The sequence below is a fragment of the Bombina bombina genome, chromosome 6 (assembly GCF_027579735.1).
Source record: "Bombina bombina isolate aBomBom1 chromosome 6, aBomBom1.pri, whole genome shotgun sequence".
Classification (NCBI taxonomy): domain Eukaryota; kingdom Metazoa; phylum Chordata; class Amphibia; order Anura; family Bombinatoridae; genus Bombina; species Bombina bombina.
This window is the reverse complement of record NC_069504.1, coordinates 4,596,528-4,602,274: the sequence shown is the minus strand read 5'-3', so window position 1 is coordinate 4,602,274 and position 5,747 is coordinate 4,596,528. Positions and strand designations below refer to the sequence as shown.

The following is a 5,747-nucleotide window of genomic DNA, read 5'->3' as shown; positions in this document are numbered from 1 at the left end:
TCACAGTCACAGTCTCACACAGTCACACAGACTCACAGTCTCACACAGTGTCACATAGTCTCACAGTCACACATAGTCTCACAGTCACAGTCTCACAGTCACACAGTCTCACAGTCACAGTCTCACACAGACTCACAGTCTCACACTGTCACACAGTGTCACATAGTCTCACAGTCACAGTCTCACACAGTGTCACATAGTCTCACAGTCACACAGTGTCACATAGTCTCACAGTCACACAGTCACACAGTGTCACATAGTCTCACAGTCACACACAGTCACACAGTGTCACATAGTCTCACAGTCACACACAGTCACACAGTGTCACATAGTCTCACAGTCACACAGTCACACACAGTCACAGTCTCACACAGACTCACAGTCTCACACAGACTCACAGTCACAGTCACAGTCTCACACAGACTCACAGTCTCACACAGACTCACAGTCACAGTGTCTCACAGTCACACACAGACTCACAGTCTCACACAGACTCACAGTCACAGTCTCACACAGACTCACAGTCTCACACAGACTCACAGTCACAGTCTCACACAGACTCACAGTCTCACACACTGTCACACAGTCTCACACAGACTCACAGTCTCACACAGACTCACAGTCTCACACACTGTCACAGTCTCACACAGACTCACAGTCACAGTCTCAGTCTCACACAGACTCACAGTCTCACACAGACTCACAGTCACAGTCTTACACAGACTCACAGTCTCACACACTGTCACACAGTCTCACAGTCACAGTCTCACACAGACTCACAGTCTCACAGTCTCACACAGACTCACAGTCTCACACACTGTCACAGTCTCACACAGACTCACAGTCTCACACACTGTCACAGTCTCACACAGACTCACAGTCACAGTCTTACACAGACTCACAGTCTCACACACTGTCACACAGTCTCACAGTCACAGTCTCACACAGACTCACAGTCTCACAGTCTCACACAGTCTCACACAGACTCACAGTCTCACACACTGTCACAGTCTCACACAGACTCACAGTCACAGTCTCACACAGACTCACAGTCTCACACACTGTCACACAGTCTCACAGTCACAGTCTCACACAGACTCACAGTCACAGTCTTACACAGACTCACAGTCTCACACACTGTCACACAGTCTCACAGTCACAGTCTCACACAGACTCACAGTCTCACACAGACTCACAGTCACAGTCTCACACAGACTCACAGTCACAGTCTCACACAGACTCACAGTCACAGTCTCACACAGGCTCACAGTCACAGTCTCACACAGACTCACAGTCTCACACACTGTCACACAGTCACAGTCTCACACAGACTCACAGTCACACACTGTCACACACTGTCACACACTGTCACACAGTCTCAGACAGTCACACAGTCTCACAGACACAGTGGGGGGCGGGGTTAAGTACTTCAGCATGTGACCAGTTCTCACCAATGACATTGCGTCATTCTAAAGCATCTCGCTCACGTGGTAACGTGTTGTGGTTCTGTAAGAGATTTCCACTCGCTTATTGGCTGCTATTGATCTAAATATTTTTATTTGCTGTTGGAAATGGGCGTGTTCTAAGCTAAGTATTTGATTGGTTTAATGAAAGGAGAATTGGGCGGAGCAAGGAGCATGCGGAAGTATCTTGTGCTGATGTGGCCGGAGGTGGAGCGGTACGAACCGGACATAGTGACCGTGAGACCGAGACACTGAGCCGGGCGCTGCTGGAGCCGACTACCGGGAGCCAGAGACAGAAACCGACAGATTAAAGGGGGGCACTGAGGTAACTGGTGACCTGACTAAAGAGGGGGCACTGAGGTAACTGGTGACCTGACTAAAGAGGGAGACTGAGGTAACTGGTGACCTGACTAAAGAGGGGGCACTGAGGTAACTGGTGACCTGACTAAAGAGGGGGCACTGAGGTAACTGGTGACCTGACTAAAGAGGGGAGACTGAGGTAACTGGTGACCTGACTAAAGAGGGAGACTGAGGTAACTGGTGACCTGACTAAAGAGGGGAGACTGAGGTAACTGGTGACCTGACTAAAGAGGGGGCACTGAGGTAACTGGTGACCTGACTAAAGAGGGGGCACTGAGGTAACTGGTGACCTGACTAAAGAGGGGCACTGAGGTAACTGGTGACCTGACTAAAGAGGGAGACTGAGGTAACTGGTGACCTGACTAAAGAGGGGAGACTGAGGTAACTGGTGACCTGACTAAAGAGGGGAGACTGAGGTAACTGGTGACCTGACTAAAGAGGGGAGACTGAGGTAACTGGTGACCTGACTAAAGAGGGGAGACTGAGGTAACTGGTGACCTGACTAAAGAGGGGAGACTGAGGTAACTGGTGACCTGACTAAAGAGGGGAGACTGAGGTAACTGGTGACCTGACTAAAGAGGGGAGACTGAGGTAACTGGTGACCTGACTAAAGAGGGGAGACTGAGGTAACTGGTGACCTGACTAAAGAGGGGGAACTGAGGTAACTGGTGACCTGACTAAAGAGGGGAGACTGAGGTAACTGGTGACCTGACTAAAGAGGGAGACTGAGGTAACTGGTGACCTGACTAAAGAGGGGAGACTGAGGTAACTGGTGACCTGACTAAAGAGGGAGACTGAGGTAACTGGTGACCTGACTAAAGAGGGGAGACTGAGGTAACTGGTGACCTGACTAAAGAGGGGAGACTGAGGTAACTGGTGACCTGACTAAATAGGGGAGACTGAGGTAACTGGTGACCTGACTAAAGAGGGGAGACTGAGGTAACTGGTGACCTGACTAAAGAGGGGAGACTGAGGTAACTGGTGACCTGACTAAAGAGGGGGAACTGAGGTAACTGGTGACCTGACTAAAGAGGGGAGACTGAGGTAACTGGTGACCTGACTAAAGAGGGGGCACTGAGGTAACTGGTGACCTGACTAAAGAGGGAGACTGAGGTAACTGGTGACCTGACTAAAGAGGGGGAACTGAGGTAACTGGTGACCTGACTAAAGAGGGGAGACTGAGGTAACTGGTGACCTGACTAAAGAGGGGGCACTGAGGTAACTGGTGACCTGACTAAAGAGGGGAGACTGAGGTAACTGGTGACCTGACTAAAGAGGGGGCACTGAGGTAACTGGTGACCTGACTAAAGAGGGGAGACTGAGGTAACTGGTGACCTGACTAAAGAGGGAGACTGAGGTAACTGGTGACCTGACTAAAGAGGAGGCACTGAGGTAACTGGTGACCTGACTAAAGAGGGAGACTGAGGTAACTGGTGACCTGACTAAAGAGGGGGAACTGAGGTAACTGGTGACCTGACTAAAGAGGGGGCACTGAGGTAACTGGTGACCTGACTAAAGAGGGGGAACTGAGGTAACTGGTGACCTGACTAAAGAGGGGGCACTGAGGTAACTGGTGACCTGACTAAAGAGGGGGAACTGAGGTAACTGGTGACCTGACTAAAGAGGGGGCACTGAGGTAACTGGTGACCTGACTAAAGAGGGGGCACTGAGGTAACTGGTGACCTGACTAAAGAGGGGAGACTGAGGTAACTGGTGACCTGACTAAAGAGGGGGCACTGAGGTAACTGGTGACCTGACTAAAGAGGGAGACTGAGGTAACTGGTGACCTGACTAAAGAGGGAGACTGAGGTAACTGGTGACCTGACTAAAGAGGGGAGACTGAGGTAACTGGTGACCTGACTAAAGAGGGGAGACTGAGGTAACTGGTGACCTGACTAAAGAGGGGAGACTGAGGTAACTGGTGACCTGACTAAAGAGGGGAGACTGAGGTAACTGGTGACCTGACTAAAGAGGGGGAACTGAGGTAACTGGTGACCTGACTAAAGAGGGGGACTGAGGTAACTGGTGACCTGACTAAAGAGGGGAGACTGAGGTAACTGGTGACCTGACTAAAGAGGGAGACTGAGGTAACTGGTGACCTGACTAAAGAGGGGAGACTGAGGTAACTGGTGACCTGACTAAAGAGGGGAGACTGAGGTAACTGGTGACCTGACTAAAGAGGGGGACTGAGGTAACTGGTGACCTGACTAAAGAGGGGAGACTGAGGTAACTGGTGACCTGACTAAAGAGGGGGCACTGAGGTAACTGGTGACCTGACTAAAGAGGGGGCACTGAGGTAACTGGTGACCTGACTAAAGAGGGGAGACTGAGGTAACTGGTGACCTGACTAAAGAGGGGGCACTGAGGTAACTGGTGACCTGACTAAAGAGGGGAGACTGAGGTAACTGGTGACCTGACTAAAGAGGGGAGACTGAGGTAACTGGTGACCTGACTAAAGAGGGCACTGAGGTAACTGGTGACCTGACTAAAGAGGGGGCACTGAGGTAACTGGTGACCTGACTAAAGAGGGGAGACTGAGGTAACTGGTGACCTGACTAAAGAGGGGAGACTGAGGTAACTGGTGACCTGACTAAAGAGGGGAGACTGAGGTAACTGGTGACCTGACTAAAGAGGGGGCACTGAGGTAACTGGTGACCTGACTAAAGAGGGGGCACTGAGGTAACTGGTGACCTGACTAAAGAGGGGGCACTGAGGTAACTGGTGACCTGACTAAAGAGGGGAGACTGAGGTAACTGGTGACCTGACTAAAGAGGGGAGACTGAGGTAACTGGTGACCTGACTAAAGAGGGAGACTGAGGTAACTGGTGACCTGACTAAAGAGGGGAGACTGAGGTAACTGGTGACCTGACTAAAGAGGGGAGACTGAGGTAACTGGTGACCTGACTAAAGAGGGGAGACTGAGGTAACTGGTGACCTGACTAAAGAGGGGAGACTGAGGTAACTGGTGACCTGACTAAAGAGGGGAGACTGAGGTAACTGGTGACCTGACTAAAGAGGGGCACTGAGGTAACTGGTGACCTGACTAAAGAGGGGAGACTGAGGTAACTGGTGACCTGACTAAAGAGGGGAACTGAGGTAACTGGTGACCTGACTAAAGAGGGGAGACTGAGGTAACTGGTGACCTGACTAAAGAGGGGAGACTGAGGTAACTGGTGACCTGACTAAAGAGGGAGACTGAGGTAACTGGTGACCTGACTAAAGAGGGGGAACTGAGGTAACTGGTGACCTGACTAAAGAGGGGAGACTGAGGTAACTGGTGACCTGACTAAAGAGGGGGCACTGAGGTAACTGGTGACCTGACTAAAGAGGGGAGACTGAGGTAACTGGTGACCTGACTAAAGAGGGGGAACTGAGGTAACTGGTGACCTGACTAAAGAGGGGAGACTGAGGTAACTGGTGACCTGACTAAAGAGGGGGCACTGAGGTAACTGGTGACCTGACTAAAGAGGGAGACTGAGGTAACTGGTGACCTGACTAAAGAGGGGGAACTGAGGTAACTGGTGACCTGACTAAAGAGGGGAGACTGAGGTAACTGGTGACCTGACTAAAGAGGGGGCACTGAGGTAACTGGTGACCTGACTAAAGAGGGGAGACTGAGGTAACTGGTGACCTGACTAAAGAGGGGGCACTGAGGTAACTGGTGACCTGACTAAAGAGGGGAGACTGAGGTAACTGGTGACCTGACTAAAGAGGGAGACTGAGGTAACTGGTGACCTGACTAAAGAGGAGGCACTGAGGTAACTGGTGACCTGACTAAAGAGGGAGACTGAGGTAACTGGTGACCTGACTAAAGAGGGGGAACTGAGGTAACTGGTGACCTGACTAAAGAGGGAGACTGAGGTAACTGGTGACCTGACTAAAGAGGGGAGACTGAGGTAACTGGTGACCTGACTAAAGAGGGGA

At 51.1% G+C, this 5,747-nt stretch overlaps 1 protein-coding gene across 1 annotated transcript in view; it reads left to right on the top strand.

The window, feature by feature from the left end:
- The first annotated feature begins 1,645 nt into the window (after nucleotides 1–1,645).
- LOC128662505 (myosin-3) overlaps nucleotides 1,646–5,747 on the top strand; it is a 143,562-nt gene continuing 139,460 nt past the window's right edge. Inside the window, exon 1 of the mRNA XM_053716284.1 lies at nucleotides 1,646–1,788. The gene's annotated coding sequence lies outside the window, so the exon portion shown is untranslated. The remainder of the gene's footprint in view (nucleotides 1,789–5,747) is intronic.